At 36.6% G+C, this 18,594-nt stretch overlaps 1 long non-coding RNA gene across 2 annotated transcripts in view; it reads right to left on the reverse strand.

The window, feature by feature from the left end:
• The window catches only part of LOC126811741 (uncharacterized), a 23,461-nt gene continuing 4,867 nt past the window's right edge, over nucleotides 1-18,594 (reverse strand). The window contains exons 1-5 of one of the 2 annotated variants that reach the window (XR_007675734.2): nucleotides 3,871-4,006; nucleotides 2,983-3,210; nucleotides 1,238-1,551; nucleotides 608-755; nucleotides 1-146 (exon numbers count right to left, since the gene is read on the reverse strand). This is a non-coding gene — a long non-coding RNA (uncharacterized LOC126811741). Of the gene's footprint in view, nucleotides 147-607; nucleotides 756-1,237; nucleotides 1,552-2,982; nucleotides 3,211-3,870; nucleotides 4,007-18,594 lie in introns of those variants that run through there. The other variant, XR_007675735.2, reaches the window with a different exon arrangement.

The following is an 18,594-nucleotide window of genomic DNA, read 5'->3' on the forward strand; positions in this document are numbered from 1 at the left end:
TTTAGGACGTGTTGTAACACATCCCCAGGTGTTAGCAATTCTTTTGACTTCAGTATGTAATACAAAGTCTAGACCAGGCAATCAATATCCATACCATCAGCGGTGTAAATATTTCCCAACTTGTCATCCGGTTCATTATTAAAACCCTATAACAAAAAGTAATTAAAATGCATAACAAATAGACAACTGTCAAATTTTTTTTAAACCTAATAACTCCTTTACCAAATTGTCAAAGATGTAAAGTCACAACCGAAGAGCTAGGAATTCAATTAAAGTAATTACATTTTAGTTTTATCGCAATATTTATTTTCCCATTTAAGAATAATTAAACATGCATTGAAAGTTTCTATTGTCAATGAAAATAAACATGTGATTAAGTTTATTAAATGTTAAAATTTGTTTAAAAATTGATGTGTAAATACTTATTTTTATTCTAAGTCAATAAAATTTGGTTATGCACAATAATAATTAATTAATATTAATAATAAAAGTAGTTTAAATTGTCAATGTGATAATGTTAAAATTGATTTCCCAGCTTGACAGTTAAAAAACTCAGAAATATTAACCAATATAAGAATGAACAAAACATGATTTTAATTAATAGTACCTTCTAATAGTTGATGGGTGTGGTAAGTTGACATTTTCTCTAAAATAATTATATGCTTTTGGACCATAAAAATACAGTGTTGTAGAAAACGTCTTTGTATCATCCGAAAATTCAGACGCTGGTTTACTAAACAAATCAACCGAAATATCTAAAAGAAAGTCAACAACTATTACCAGTAAATTTATAACTTGATGCCTGTATTATAATGTTACCTATTTATATATCAGAGAGAGAGAGAAATGGGGTTTAACGTCCACTCGACACAAACTAGGTCATTTCGGGACTAACATATGGTTTAATTTTATTTACATAATTCGCTTGCGCGTAGGGGTCTTTAGCAGTGGGAGGAAACCTGAGGACCCGGAGAAAACCCACGAGGTTGGACAGGCGACCCTACTCCTTGCCACGTACAACCGGGGACTCGAAACCACGCCAGTCGACTCAATGACAGACTGTATGATACAGCGCGCGCACGCTAACCATTCAGCCATTCAGCCATCCAACCCCCCCATCTATATATCAGCTACTGTAGTAAAATTATCGGTACATTTAATAACATATTGTTATCCGGTCTGAAATATGATTGTTATTCCAAATATAGAATATTTTTGTGCAAAAAGATCACCATACCTTTATAAAAATCAATCATTTTTTGACTGTTTTCTGATAATTTTCTTGCATCGGTTAGCTGACTTAGTATGCTCCCTATTGCTGTCTTTGCCCTTTTTTCGCGAAGTTTTGTGTTGAGTAGTTCTTGTTGTGTTTCTTCTAATTGATGTTTCGTAACTTGGTATTTCGTTCGTAATTCATCTGTGCTTAAAGTATATGAATGGTCGGATTTTATACTCTGCTTCACCTTGCTGTCAGGAGTTGTTCTTGTGACTGATACAATTACATCATTTTCTAACGCTTTTTTTACTGGTGTGGGAATCTCGTGTACTTGTCTTGATTAAAAAAATACAGGAATATGGAACTAATAACCATTAAATATCATAAAAAGGGTATATGTAGTGATTTTTGTCGAGGATAATGGGCTACTCGCTAGGGTTAGGGTGAGGGTTAGTACTGTTTACATCTTGTGACCTTAACAAAATCCTCAGGTGGCCTTAATATTTAGATTAAACTGGCTATAATTGGATCTTCCTCCAAATATTTGTTGTACATCACTGTATAGTGTGCCTGATTCTTTTGATTCAAGGGGGGAGGGGCTAGTGCATGAAATCATAAGGTCTGATTCTTTCTCTTGTGATTTAAAGATTTTGTATCATAATATTTGAATGATTTTATTATAAAGAGATTTATCATACCACCATTTCCCTACATAGAATCCAATCGGCTTCGCTGTACAGTCGTGAGTCATTTTCTAATGTTTGAAAAGATTTTGGGGTATTTTTTTTTAACCTTAAGTTAAACTGAAACTTGGGTACCGTAGCTTTTTGGCATATTAAGGCAGTTTTCCCATTTAATGACATCACGTTGTGCCATTTTACACATATTTTGCTATGAAAATTAATTCAAATAAATACTTCAAAATCTTTCAGACACAAGAAAAAGACTCTCTGCACAGCGAGGCCGATTGAATTCTAATAATTCCATATATATGTGATATAGGGCGATGAATTTTCCTATTTCTGGGATATATAAATTAAACATACATTATGCAAGAGCTAAATCTGTCTATTGCAGGTCTTTCTTTAGGCCTGAAATGTTATCTAAATTATTAATTAAACATTAATTAACTTATCCAGACCATAATAAGTGCATTGTGAACCGATTTACTGCATAACTTTCCTTCTCGATTAAAAGATTAAATGGATAATCGAGATTATGCTGTTTATCGTACTGACTTTAGTAATGATGGCCGAGGCTATAGGCAGATATTTCATTCGCTTAGTTTTCGGTTCATAGTGGATCAATTTGAATGAAATTTTCAGCAAATTGCCTTTACGTTATCTAGTTTTTAACTATTATAGGGAGAACTGCCAACTCGTTATCGAATCTCCAATAATGTATCTTTAATATTCTTAAAACACTCACTCAAATATCATTTATTTTATAAAAATTAATAACAAAAAGACTCAAAGTGGGGCCGATTTGATTTAAAATGCATATATTGGGCAATGAATTTCCCTATTTCTGGGATATAAATTTCTATAGGTAGAACACTCACTCAAATGTCATTTATTTTATGAAAATTAATACAAAAAAAGACTCAAAGTGGGGCCGATTTGATTCAACATACATATATTGGGCGATGAATGTCATCTATTTATTTGATACAGGCTATGCTTTTCATGAAATGTATTACTGGTAGGCCTACTTAAACTGACTATGTTTTAACAATAGAAAACAACAACTTAAGATTGATTTTATACCTGCGATGTTGGTTCTTTCTTCCAAGAAAATATTGATGGTACACTGTTTGGAGAAAGAAGTCTATATGCACCATGTTTCGATAATGAAAAATCTTCTGGTTTAAAATGTTCGGAGCATATTACTGCATAGTTATTCTTTGGCTGCCATAATGTTTTAGTGGTAGGTTCAATTCTGTTAATTGCATGGAGCCATTTCTGTCGCCTCTCTGGTGCTATTGGAATAGCCTACTGCACATGATGATAAATTAAAAAGGTGAATGCTAATCTTTGTAATACTAATACATGTATAGTCAGTGATCAAGCCTCTGTAAATTATGACAGACAGGTCAGAAATAATAAAGTATATGTATGAGTACACATGATGTGGCCTATATGCTAGATAGGCCTAGTTATTAATAGGCCTATTATTACCCTAGTAACCCTGATAAACTTTGTTATTATTATCATTAATTAGTACTGTACGTAGCCGCCAAGTTGCTCATACAGTCATACACGAACTTGTATCTATTGACAATTACTATTTATGTTATGTTCTAATAAATAATAATATGTCATGCGTAGGCTACCCGAATTAAATGAAATGGGCGTGATACTGATACAATAAAATGATAAAAATCTCATCTTAGTTAGAATCTTATGATCGATACTGATGTGATTGTCAAATTGTTTATTCACAATGACATATTCATGATTTTGTTTTCGTTTATAATAAATATAATCTAGATTAGGCCTAGAGTCAGCCAAAGTCGATAAAAAAACAACCTAAAGTTAAAAGTACGGTCTCTAGTCTAGCCTACCCTAGCTACGGCTACACCCTGTTGAGGTTGAACATTATAGGCCTACCTGATTAATTATCCCTGTAATGATTAATACTATTTACTATCATACCTATGGAAAGTTATTCCTTTTTTTTAATTTCTGGGATGTCACGATTAACACAGTTTATGGAACAGCAAGACCTGACCATTTTAACGGATTATGATTGGGCAGACGACACAGCACAAACAGCAGCCATATTGGTTTCTTCCCTGAACGAATAGGCGGTCTATCTATATGACGTCAATGATAGAGACAGGTAGCGGGCACTCGGCAAACCTCGGCAGATTCCGGTGCCCTACATCTAGGCTCGGCTGTATGACAGTAAGTGATATGTACCTACGCCTATACATTTGCGATGCGGCACCGGTTTACTTATAAGGGAAACTTGCCCGCGTTTAGAAAGAAGTTCTCAAAATTGCGTCGTTCGAAGAGTGTGTAGAATTTTCAGTGCAAATTTGCCCTTGTCTAAAGAAAATCGGATAAACTTGAAAGAAAAACAGCTTCAAACTTTGAAAATTTTGTAAGATAAAACATTCTTCAAATACGTCGTCATCAATGACGTCATTGGTCGTCATGGACAACGCCTTGTAATCCGGGAACTTGAAAGTAGTTCTATTGGCGGACTTGGTCATACAGCCGAGATTAGATGTAGGGTACTGAAATCTGTTGAGGTTTGCCGAGTGAGGTAGGGGGCAGCCATCTTGCCAGGAGGAATTTCTCCCGGCAGCGCGCATCTCTTTCTGCGCACATTACCAATGTAAACAAAAACATGATCGGACGCTGAAGTATGCAATAAAGATGTCAACACCAATTAAATGCAGCGGTAGTTTATGTTTAGCTTGTGGATTAGCGCCGAAACTATGCAATTTTTTCTCAATAATGGAATTTAACGGAACAATAATTAATATTTTGGAATTTGAGAAATACGGCAATAAATCAAATGAAATATGAGCGATTTGCCATAACCGGTAGGCCTACGATTGTATCTGATTATAAGAGCTGATTTTAAACTGTCGCTTTGTTTCGGTTTAAGATAACAATAAGATGTCGCACGATCAACGTTTAAATTGGCTAGAGCAATCTTAGAATTTAAAGAAAAGCTTAACAATCTTCTAGCTTACTCATTTTAACGTTGAACGCCATCATTAGGGATACCCGTCTATTTTTAGTAACACTACGTCAAAACATGGCTGCCCACTACCTGTCTCTATCACTCGGCAAACCTCGGCAGATTCCGTTACTCTACATGCTAGATGTATATGCTGGTCAAACTAACATTTAGCGTAGAACAAATTGCAACAAAAGGTTTTTTTGATTTCTATTGACTCATTATGATGTTCTAAGTAAGGAAAAGAAAGTTTACCAAAATCGGAGTCCAAATAAGGACGGGGGGCGTGGCCAAATCCAAGATGGCGGCTCTCGATAAAAAATTGCAAATATCTCTAAAACTAATGGATTTAGACACCATAAATGTATTGCGGACAGATAGGAAGTCGGTATCAGCGAGTCCAAAAATTGCGACGTTATGTCTCTATGACGTCATGAGGTCGCTCCGACGTTATGTCTCTATGACGTCATGAGGTCGCTGCGACGTCACAACGGCATATCAGACGTCGCATTTCTTCCAAAATTAGTCCATTTACACATCTTAACAGCAGAAACGAATGCTGATGCAGAAAAGAGTGCATGCCCATTATGTTGGGTTGATAAAGAAGAACAATGTGTTACAATTACGGAGGGGGGGGGGCTAAAAGTATAACTAATGCTGCATTGCTGATAGGTGATACTATCAGAGTAGCTGCAGGAACACGGATTCATTTCAATGTTGAAGAAATGAAATAAAATGAGGTTATACATCCTATTGTTCTGCTCCGATTTGGCTCCCTTAGTGTGATATGAGGGAAAATTTGCCCTGCATTGGCGCAACAGCCTACTCATATATCGAATTTCATCCGCCAAGAGGTCTTTTACTGGAGAAGTAGTGCATCAAAAGGTGAATGGGTGCTGCTGATCAATTTTGACATTTGGCCCAAAAATCATCAGAAAGATGTACCCGAGATGTGTTACAAAACCAACTTTCGCGGTAATTTGAACAGCACCCCCTGGTGGTGTCCACAAAAGCATTACTTTATAGTGGCGTTTTGTGGGTCCAGATCATATGTGGACGGATAGGAACTAAATACCAGAGAGTCCAAAAAGGTGAAAATCGGTCGACCCTATCCATGTAACATTCAATGCACTTCCACATTACAAGCACAAAATGGGTGTCAAACATTGAGTCGCTGGGCTCCTTAATGTCGCTTTTTTTTTTTATCTATTTGGCCACTACATCATCGCTCTCATTCGGCTTCATCCTTAAAATTGATTATATCGTCTTTATTCTAGTTATGTTAGGCCACATTTTGAAGCAGTTGTAATATTTGTCCCCATACATTTTCTGGTTATTTATCTCAGACGTCGGTTTGAAGGTTGGTTTTTATAAGAATACGACTCGCTAAATCCAAAGAGCTTGGGCATCCCCCCGCCCCCAAAAGTGACGGCAAATTCCGCTAGTAAGCCAAATTCAAAATGGGACCCATTTTTGAGAGAAAATCATAAAGTCCCCTGTATAGTTTTTGTGGTCTCCTTATTCAGGTATTAACATAAAATATGTTCCACCCAAAGGTATTCCAATATGACCACTATATTCGCATTGGTGGTCACGATTGGCGGGACATTTCGAAATGAAATGGGGTTTAACATCCTATAGTTTTGCCCCAACTGGGATAATGAAGACGGAGGGACATTTCAATGTTAATTGTAGTAATGTGATGGTGTAATACGTTAAACTGGAGGTTTTCGAGGTCGCCGAATTCATATATGAACTGCGAAATGTAATATTTTCTTCCATGGTCTACTGAACATAGATATTTTGTCAAATTTGAGTACCATATTGGTGTTTTGTTCGGTCATGGCACATTTTGCGGTTCAGATGTTAATTTGCCTACCCCGAAAACCTACTATTTGACGTATTATGCCATCACATTGCTAACATCGAAATTTCCCGTCAAATGTGGCCATATTTTGAATAAAGTCGTCATATAGGAATACTAATTTGTATTGGCATCATCCGGATTCTGAATCGGCACATATTAAAGATATATAATCCATCAAAACACATTAGATGGACTTTATTTCATGACCCGCGACAGCGACATCCAGGCCCTCGGACAAGCAACTCGACGAAACGTTTTGAAAGACACATAGTCTCTAGCGTCACTTGGCGTATATCTGGGGTAACTGGAGGTCACTTTGCTAAAGCACATTGGTTGGAAAAAGGTCCGCAATTGCCAAAAATATCGAAAAACTTTCAGATTTTTAGCGCCTAATAAACGAAGACGAAAGTAAGTTTCGCTTTCAGTTTCTTTTTTAATGTAAATTGTGCTTTGTAGAGTATATCTTGGTGTTTCTAGCTTCTGCACATTTAACTTGCGGCAACCTTAGCAATTCATCAAAAACAACATAAATTCATGATTAAACGGGTACACCAAATTACGCAAGAACCTAAACTAGTTTTGGGAGCCCTGAAACTACTATACTCTTGTTCAACTCATCCCTAAAAAGGGAGGGGAAAGATCGGATGTTAAAACGTGTTGCAAATTTCTGCGATACCTGATTACTTTAATCATCAGTAGAAATACGCTATATAAAATAATAATTCGTATATTATTTTACAGCTACAATAACGAAAGAAAAGTATGTTTCCGTTTTATTCAAAAAGCAATTAAATTGTCATTTCATGCAGAAAGATATGGTGTTAAATAGTGTATCTTTTGAATTATTATATAAATTAACAATTGGTATATTGATCGAGTATTTTACAGCGACAAGCACCTTTCCGTTTAATAGAAAATTCAAATAAACAATATATTGTTAGTTTGAGGGGAAAGTGCTACAGGTGGTAGATAATATCTACTGTCGGTTCCAGCTGATACTCCGACTCGAAAAATGCCTTCATTTTTTAATTACAATGGCTAAAACTTTGTGACATACCTGGAATTGTCATCCCTTTGATTTCTTCCCTTAGAGTAAATGACTAGAAGTCCGATAAAATCCAGTATTCTCTTGTAAATTTCATATATTTCGACATTGTCACTTTCTCAGAACATAAACATTTCGACTACGCATGCGTTAAATGGGGCGCTTGCATTTCGCATTATGGTAGACAGGTACTTCACAAATTTGGTGCATTCGGTTAGAAATGCCTAGTGAAGGAGAATTCGTCCGTTTGTTTCGCGACAATAATACTTATTAGGTTTTCACACTTTGAAGCTTGTTTGAAACAATATTGTTTTTGTTCAGATTGATATGTTTTTTTTCTGTTTCCACCCTGCTTATTTCGCACAAAAATTCTCATTGGATAATTTTGAGTGACTTAAAGCTATTTTGAAAAGTCGGCACATGTCAGAACCATGCGAACTCTCAGAAATAAGTAAATTGTTGTAAAAGGTTAGCCCTTATTTAAATTTGAATAAATATGTCGGGTAAATTGATTCCGAATTTTGTTTTCTGGGACTTTATAGCTCTGATTGAGAGAAACGAGCATTTTTTTTTTACCTTTTCGGAACACTTTTAGGGGTTAAAATTTACCTGCTGTTGTAAATAAGCAGAGCAAGACTGAAACCAATTTTAGAATTTCGTTTTCCTGCAATTCAAATCTTAAGGCTGGAACACAACTATTTTCAAAGGCATATATAAGTCATATATAAGAGCAAACGAACATCCATAGATCATTTCAAATTTTTGACATGTCCAGGAAATAAGCAATTTTGTGGGAATCACTTTTCAACTTTTTATGCCCATAAAGGAATAAATAGTTGTTTGATTTTCATAAAAAAAATTGCAGCATTCTGTGAATATTCCTTAGATGTAACCAATTGGTCACTGAAAATGACGTCATTCTGGCAAAAATTATATTTTTGCGAATATATACATCAACAGGTTTTAATATTCCCCATTGTTCATTACATTATCGATATTCATAGAATTGCATTGCAGCAGATTGAATGGTAATCTGATTAAAACACAGATTCTATTTTGTTTCGTTTTTATAGTTCAAAATTTCGTTTTAATTGTCTTTACTACTCTAGAATCTGGAAGAGTTGTTATTATTGACGTGTTCTGGATGATGTGAGGGATTAGCCACTAAAACGGTCGTTACGGCGAGTTCTTGGGCTTTTAATGTACGGAACTGTGGGTAAACCACTATAAACGTTAACACTGATTGATTAATCAATGTCCGATGTCATAAGATCAAAAGTCGCGCTGCAGAGGCGGATCCAAGGGGTTGGCCCCTCGCCCCCCCCCCCCCTAATTTTTGACAGTGCCCATTTTTACTGCTGAAAGTGCTTTTCTCAGACCCAAATATGTCCGTTCCCAACCCGTTGCAGGGATCCCAAATGGCTCAAACCATCGACTCAAACACATCAGTCTGGTCTAATTAATGCTTCCACTTTCAACGAATTCTTGTTGTTTAGCTGACGTTGCCCTAATCCTATAGAGTGACTATAGACAGACATCAATGATAGCATCTTGTGGAATCGGCGGCGTATACACCCATGCCCATCACCGACGCGCATGAGTTCAACTTGATGTAGTTTACTTAAGACAAAAATATCAGCCAAATAGCTCTTGGAGTGGCTACAGATACAAGGAAATGACGGATAATTTTCTTGGGGGACCCCCCCCCCCAAACCCCTCTCAGCGGCGTGCCCCGTCTCCTCGGTCAGTGCCCTCATTTTGCGCCCCCCCCCCTTTTTAAAATTCCTAGATCCGCCCCTGCACTGTTTACCCCCGATGTGAACTTCCACTATAACTTGTCAGATCTTCAAGTAATGTAGGCCATCGGAAGTATAAAAAACGAAACGAAATATAGATTTGTATTTTAATCGGATTGGAATAGTAACCTTTGGGATAAAGTGTAAAATATTTGTAAGATATCTTAAAAAATTTTGGATTTACAATATTTTCACATACCGGTATTCCTTTAAATATAGACCTTTAGATTTAGGCACAACATATTTGTTTCTGATGTTGTGGTAGAAAAGAATACTAAAACAAACGAATGTTAGGAAAATATAGCCCCTTAAATAATGGAATATTGTTATGCACAATTTCAAGATAAAAATTACGCGATATGTCAAGGAATGTGTCAAACAATTATATTACTGTAGTTATTTGAGAAACATAATACAGTGAATTATAAACCAATGAAAAGTTTTTTAAAAAATATTGCCTACGTTCTAAATATACACGTAAATTCTGTGTACGGGGCTCTACAAATCCGGGTCGCAAATTAAGGACGGTTAAAAACAGTTTACCAAAATTAGATACATTTGACCTGACCAATTAGCGACCATCCACAATCTACACAGTAATGGCCCGTATGTAAGTGGATTTCTTTTAAAGATGCATTATGTATGAGCCACATTTGCCTATTGCATGTCTTCCTTTAGGCCCTAAATGTTATTTAAATTATTAATTAGACATTTATTCTCATGACCAGTAGGCCTACATAATCAACCCTCTAAAGTATCGGATGGTCGTGAATTTTAATGGAGTGAAATGGATAATCGAGAATATTGTTATTATCGTAAAATGGTAGCAATGGAAATCGAGACTGCTCTTTTCTTATCAAAACTCCCAACATTTATAGCTTCGCTCAGAATTATGTAATTTGACTGAAGTGTCAATATATTCCTTTATCATTATCTGTTTTTAAACTATAATATTTAAACTATCAGCTCTTTATCTTAATCTTTAGATAACAGTCACATATGTCATGTTATTGATTTAATAACTGTCTAAATGATCTTTTATAATAGTAGTAGTATTTTTGTTGTAGGTTTCATTAGGAATTGCGCTACATAGAAAATTAGTTGATCACCATGCCAGTCACGATTAAAATTTCCAACAGTTCTCAAGGCAAATTTTAAGCCACTGAATAATGCAAACCGCCATTACCAATGGACATTGTGGACCGAGTTACGTTTGAGTATGTCTTGCAGCCTCCTTCCACAATTATATCACATGTCAGCACGGTAGCGGGTTAAAATTTGCATGCAGCTTATATCGATATCAAAAAATTACAACCTTCGGACGGAGGGCAATTAAATATTCAAGTTAGTGGGACAAACAACCGTGGTCTGGGATTCAGTAAATAACTCTTTGAAAAGAGTTATATTCTACTGGACCGAAACAACCACCAATACATCCAAGTAGGGTGAAACGACTTGAAGCAAACCCAGCACCCCTTGTCCATTTAGGCTCGCCCAGATAACTAGGCCAAACATGGCTGTTTCCAGTAGTAAGATGTCAACAAACTTCGATTTTACAAAGGAGAAAGGCTATAAAACTTGACCTGAACTTAGTTCTCACAAGAAAGAAAGCAATGGGGTGACCATTCGAGGTATTTCACGAAGTTTTAACCATTTTAATTCAAATTTGAAGAAATGACAAGCAATTTTCGAGTCGTAGTATTACCTGGAACAGACAGTAGTATGTTTACGGTAATAACATGTCTTACAGTGCTTCTATAATAAAGGTAACAATTATTATCGTGACACATATAAATATATATAAAAAATGGTTTTATTGACGCTAGGTATATGTTTGCTAATTTCATTTTGAATTTGTGTGGCAGATTCCGCTCGATGTATTTCTTCACAGTCAAAAGATACTACATCTTGTGGAAACTATGTATTGTGACATCACATCTTGCGGTAACTATGCTTGACATCATTAATTAGTATGCACAGATAGTTCTTCATATAAAAAGACAGAACTTCTATTTTGAGTGTTATTAAAGTATTCTTATTGTTGTAGCATTGTAAATGTGCTAATTTTCTTATATTTTTTTAAACTTTTTCCACGTTTTCGCTTAAAAATGTGGTATGTGTTTTCTTGAAAATTAATAAAAAAAAATTACCAAAAATATGTTCTTCAAATCCGTTCAAATAAATAGCTTCATTCTGGCCTTTATTTCATAGCAATTGACGAAAAACTAGAGCGGGTAGGATAAAATTGATATAATGTCGGCGGCCATATTTGATGACGTCATTGTGAAATAACCTACCACGTGGTGAGTGTCCACCCAAGTTCAAAATACTTACTTCGGCACCCACTAAACATTTCTTCAAAAAAAATTCTCCCTACTCAAACTTTCCTACAGAACCATAGTCAGATGCTGGATTAGATACCCTTACGTTGACGATAGCATCAAACGGAACGAGAACGGGTCAGGGCTCCACGGCACTAAGGCCTTGGCAGGTGACTTATAGTTTTAAATTTACCAATTTTTCCAAAAAAGGTGAACTGACAGAATCCGATTCTAATCTTACCAATGGAACTAGATACCCATGCACATTCAGCAAAGTTACCTGTTTTCTTCTGCTTTACGATCAAGTAACAGTGTATTTTTTAATTACTTTATACCAACAAATGTTTTTTTAAAACATTACCATTACGCGGCATACCTCCGGGACCCTCTAGACTCCGGGCCCCTGGACAAGTGTCCCAGTTGCCCCCCCTCCCTCTCTTACGGGCCCTGCTTTATTTCCATCGCACGACTTAACCTGGTGTTTGACTTCGGAGTAGTACCATTAGCCATGCTCATCAGGAAAAATACATCCCAACAGACTTTCAGCTAAAACGTAAAAAATCGGATAGACCAGTTTTCATCTTTTTGAACTCTGTGGTATTGACTACCAGGGGGCGTTTTTCACATTACAGCCCAAATTGTTTTTTGTTTTTTTGTAACACATCTCGAGTACACCTGTGTCAAAATATGAATCCTTATGATGATTTTCGGGATTAACCTACTTCTGAGTGGCCCAAATGTGAAAATTGGTCAGCCCCGCCCATTCAACCTTTAATGCACTTCTCCAGTAAGAGTGCTTTTGCGCCACTGCAGGGCAAAGTTCCCCTCATGGCATACTGATGAAGCCCAGTTGGAGCAGAACAGTAGGACGTATGTATCACCCCATTTCATTTCATTTTTTTTATTGACGTAGGCTATTTTTGTCAACAATTGAAATGAATCTGTTCCTACGGCTACTGTAATAGTATCACCTTTCGACATGCAGCAATATTTATATACTTTTAGCTTCCTTCTACGTTATTGTAACACATTGTTCTTGTTTATCAACCCATAATGGGCAAATCCTCTTCTCTGAATCAGCATTCGTTTTTACTGCTAACATGCATAAATGGACTAATTTTGGAAGAAATGCGACGTCTGATATGCCGTTGTGGCGTCACAGTAACATCATGACGTCGTAGAGACATAACGTCGCCATTTTTGAACTCGCTGGTACCGACCTCCTATCTGTCCGCAATACATTTATGGTATCTAAATCCAAAAGTTTTAGAGATATTTGCAATTTTTGATCGACAGTCGCCATCTTGGATTTCGCCACGCCCCCTGTCCTTATTTGGACTCCGATTTTGGTAAACTTTCTTTTCCTTAATTAGGACATTATAATGAGTCAATAGAAAACAAAAAACCTTTTGTTGCAATTTGTTCTACGTACGACATCATTTAGCCGGATCGTTTGACCCGCCTAGTAGGGTACTGGAATCTGCTGAGGTTTGCCCAGTGCTGTCTCTATATTATGCAAGTCAGAAAAGGAGTGACGTAGGAGCGAGTCTGACGTATTAGAGCAGGTTATCCAGTCTAGCTTCACAGTTGTCGCAACTTTATCTATACGGCTTTGCCTAATAGATAAAGATGTGACAAATGTGAAGCCAGAAATTTCATATGACGTCACATGACGTCAAGTGTACAAATACGCCATCTTGGGTCCTAAGTGTTTGTACCTACTCACTGTCTTATTTATGTCCTCTCATACTGTTGTGTCGAAGTTGGCTGTCCCCGACAGGGATGTAGATAGATATGTCATAGAATTCCGCGAAAAATAGATAAAATATACATTTTTTTTTTAAACGAAAAGTATAGCTGAACAAACTATTATTATTATTATAATTATACAACAAAAAGCGCATATTATTGTTATAAGAATATAGTCTAATTCATAAGAAAATGAAATAAAAGATACACCAGATGCTATTAAATATATTTAACTTGCATACGCTTTTAAAAAAGAAGTATTCTGGAACTGCCAATTACGGACATATTCAAGTTGATTCTTCAGACACTTCAGCAACAGAAGTGTTTGTCCTACTTGTTGTTGGATTAAAAACCCATTGGAAACAACCAATCGGATATTTTCTAACCAATCATATGACCAGTGAAACACAAGCTCATTTGATAAAGAATGCTTTAATGTTGCTCCATGATTGTGGCTTTTCTGTACATTCTGTTATATGTGATGGGTCGTATACCCCCCCCCCCCCTTCCATACAGGCACACCTGCTACCCCCACCCAACCTCCCCACAAATCACTTATTTCAAGATGGACAGTACTAGAATGTTTTATTAATATCCATCCCCCCCACCCCCGATAAGTAGACAATGGACCCCCACATCACGAAAACGTCCTCCCAAACGCCTGATAACCACCCATATCCGCAATCTACGCAGAAAACTGGTCTAGAAAAACTTTGTCTCATAAATTCACAGCTCGGGTGGCGACCCCCCCCCCCTTCAGCCACCGGACTATTACATACTGGCCCTGTTTGATTTATCCATACCGGCGCATACCGGCTGACCACAGTTCGGCAGTTTCCCCGGCGAGGTCACTGGATTTAACCGGAAGTCGACAAAAATTTGGCCGCGGCGTACCCCGAATGCGCCGCTTTGTCGGCAGCGGCGATCACCGGCGCAAGATGATGAACATGTCAACGAGATAAAATTCACGTTAGTTAGGAATGTCATTAAACACGAATATTAAAGCGTTAAAATTAAACCAAATGCTTTAAAGTTGAATTAAGGCTTCGTAAAACCAGATGTTCATATGTCATTTTTTTATTTATTTTTTTCGGTAATACTACAAATAATTTTCTGTATTATTTTGCGGTCACTTACTTATAGTAATGCTTTCATGAATACTGTTTTTACACGCTCACACTGCCCTGTGCTCCTGTTACAGTTACCCACACAATTAGTTACACTACATACCAATCCACAGTTTGATGAATATCTTCCATAAATACATCCTAGTGTACAGACATCGCCCGATTAGCTACTGTTCCCAGCTAAACAGTCAGCATTGCAGCTCTGTTGACAGTTTGTACCATACCAACCAGAGTTACACGATGTACACTGTCCAGTACTCTTGTGACAGTTACCAACACAGTTAGTTAATGCACACTGACTCTGACAGTTGGTACCGTGCCACCCAGAATTACAGGAGTTACATTGTTCAGTACTCTGGTTACAGTTACCGACACAGTTAGTTACTGCACACCAACGCTCACAGTTTGAACCATACCAACCAGAATTACATAAGCTACATTGTCCAGTACTCTCCTGGCAGTTACTGCGACAATTAATTATTGTCCACTGACTCCACTCTCCTGATCACAGTTCACCACACAGTTAGTTACTGTACAACACATGAGTCACACGATACCCCATATCTTCCCGGACAACACGAAAGACAAATGTCCCCCGGATTACAACCATATTCTGGGCATCCACAGTTTGAATTACCAGGTTCACATAATTCACATAATTCAATTATGCTCTCGGACAATTATTCTCATCGATTCAGAACACGGATAAAACTGTTATATGGCCAAATTATGCCATCAGCGTTTGAAAATATATATACCTTACTTGGATAATAAGGGTTATATTTTCGGGCGTCAAATTTACTAATTACCTCGTTTAGGCAGACACTAAAACGGAATAAGAATAAAAACCATGTTGCGATGTGATATGGTGTACTGAAAGCTAACAACGTCAACTCCTATATCCAAGGCGTATTGCATTGCTAAACACAGTTGTAATATTTGGCAGCATTCCCTTAAGGCATAAGCTTAAATTGGTGTAATGAAACTATAGACCAAATTTTATCACTCCCACTTAATTAGAACTAAAGTTATCGTGTCCCATAGCATCAAGGTGTGTGTGTGTAGGTGGGGGGAATGGTTAGTGCGTGGGCGCTGTATCATTAGGCTTTCGATTCTCCGGTTGTACTTGATAAGGAGTAGGGTCGCCTGTCCAACCTCGTGGGTTTTCTCGGGGTCCTCCGGTTTCCTCCCACTGCTAAAGATCCCTAAACGCAAGCGATTGTGGAAATCAAATTGAACCATATGTTAGTCCCGAAATAACATACTTTGTGTCGAGTGGACGTTAAAACCCATCTCTCTCTCTCTCTCTCTCTCTCTCTCTCACACCAAAGCATCAACCAATCAAATTGCTTATCTCTGCCTATCTTCGAACTCCATCAAGGCATTCACCTAATATATAAACACCTGCACCAGGTTTGAATATTCTAGCTCAATCATCCTTGCTTACGTTTAAATGGAATTCTTTTGATTTTGTAAAGATATTCATACATATACTTAATCTGGGGTATTGATATACAGAACATTTGATGTTTTTAATTTATTTCTCCTGATTTTATTATGCCTGTGCGGGCCATTTTTATTTTTTTAGTTTGTTCGTGGGAAGGTTGCTAGTTGTGGGTAACATTAAACTTTGGTTCTAGTCCCTGTTAAGAACGAGTTATAGCCTCTCAAACTTTGGTTTTCATTAAATTCAATGTTCAGAGAGAGTTGAGTATCTGGACAGTACCAAGATAGCATTGGCAGAAGAAACTTAAAACACTATGTGTAGGAAGAGCCTAAGTGGTCCCACTAATGCCATCATTTGGTGCCAAAATAGCCCCATTTATTGCCGTTTTTTTCTATTAAAAAATATTTTACCAATTTGCCAGGTCGGTATCAACTATATCAATCTATTATTTTGTGGCGGTACACCTGGGTACTAACCCATTTTCCAGAAAAAATTTGGTCCAAATCCCCGACCCAAGGGTTGTCACCCTCTGCATATGTTGCTCTCGCGGACACGCACTTGCTTCATTAGAAACTTATTTGGCATGACTTCATATTCCTTTCATAAAAATGGTTAATTTATCAAAGTTCAATTAAGGTTTCTGCAGCTACAGTAGTATACCATCTAATATAAGCAAAACAATCAGAATCGAAAGTGACACTAAGCTTATCAGAATCAAATTTAAAATTTGTAGAACCCCAAAAGTTTATTATCAATATCAATATAAATCTTTATACTTAAATGCTTACTCCCAGGTTTTGTATCATAATAACAAGAGGACACTTGTTGAAACGTTGCACTATTAAAGTTGCTAGTGATTGTTACCCATAAAGTTGTGTTGTGTTTTTTCAATGTTAGTCCTATCACTAAATGCCTTATAAACAATATATCAATATATAAGTAAGAGGAGAAGAAAATGAAAGCTGCTTTACAATATCTAAAACAAAATAACAAATATTATTCAGATAGAATTTAATGATGAATAGGTTAACATTTCAGACGATGATGAGATGTTCAAGGGAGATAACTATGTTTTAAGAAGGCAAGGTTTCAGACCATTCAGGTAATGAAAAAGACGAAGAGTTACCTATCATTGATATTGAAGAAGAGAAATCAAATTGTCCAGAATTAGCTACATGTTTACAATCTCTTGACATTGTATGTTAAACATTAGACACCCATTTTGATAGTATATTTTCTACTTCTCCTGTTGAAGGTAACAGTCCTGTTAGGATATTAACTGAAAAAAGTAACGAAGCCATGTGTTACCCAACATTGTTTCTTAAAGGCACTGCTACATACTATGATAACCACTCAGAGAGGATAACCTTGTCACGATATTTACATTGTCGGTTGATGAATGCTGACAATAGTTTTGCACAAAACACAGACTAGATATTTTACGCCCAGTATCTGTCTGAATTAGGACAAATTGTGTGTCTCAAATCTGATAGAAATAGGATGTATTATGAAACAGCAATGTGACTTAGATTGGGCTGAAAAATGTAAAATACTTCGAAGTAGTACAACTGAATGTTATTATGTTAGGTGATGAACCAATTGATAAAGTTATTGATTATTTCATGCCCGTGGAACACCAATGCGCATTGGGGTTTTTTTTGGATTGAGAATTTGTAGTAATATCGTCGTTGCGACATTGTTTTTAAATTTATAGACAAGGAATAGAGATATAAGATGGTTTAAACAATATTTGTATCTTTACAAATTATTCTCTATTGTCAGTATATTAGCTATGGTATGAGTTTATTTAAAACGCAAATTAATTGTTTATGAAATAGTTTGAGAATAACAAGAAAGAGGGTCTAAGTTCAAGGATAGATTGTGTCAAAAAACATGTGACTGGAAATTTACCCATTGCATCATTTGGTTTAGTTTGACCAATCTCTGTAAATATTTACATCATATTTGACCAATTAGATAATTGGAGGTCCAAAGCCCAAAGCTACAAAACTATCATATTGGTGGGCGATTGTCAGACAACAGCTAGATTCTGGAAGGGAAAAGATGTAGCAATTTCTATCAGCAGACTCGCCCAGCTAGTCTGGCTGAATGAGGTTTGAGAGAATGACTTTATTCTATTATGCATTGTATCCATATGTAAGCAGCTATGATATATAAAATGTAAAAACGAACTGTTGCATTGTTATTCCTGGTAAGATGACCGTCTCAAGAAAACAGTAAGAAGTAAATACACAACGTGAAGCAGAAGCAAAGACAGCTAGAGACAAATTCTAGACGATCACAAGGCTACTAAGATATGTAGTAAGAAAAGA

The sequence above is a fragment of the Patella vulgata genome, chromosome 1 (genome assembly GCF_932274485.2).
Source record: "Patella vulgata chromosome 1, xgPatVulg1.2, whole genome shotgun sequence".
NCBI lineage: Eukaryota > Metazoa > Mollusca > Gastropoda > Patellidae > Patella > Patella vulgata.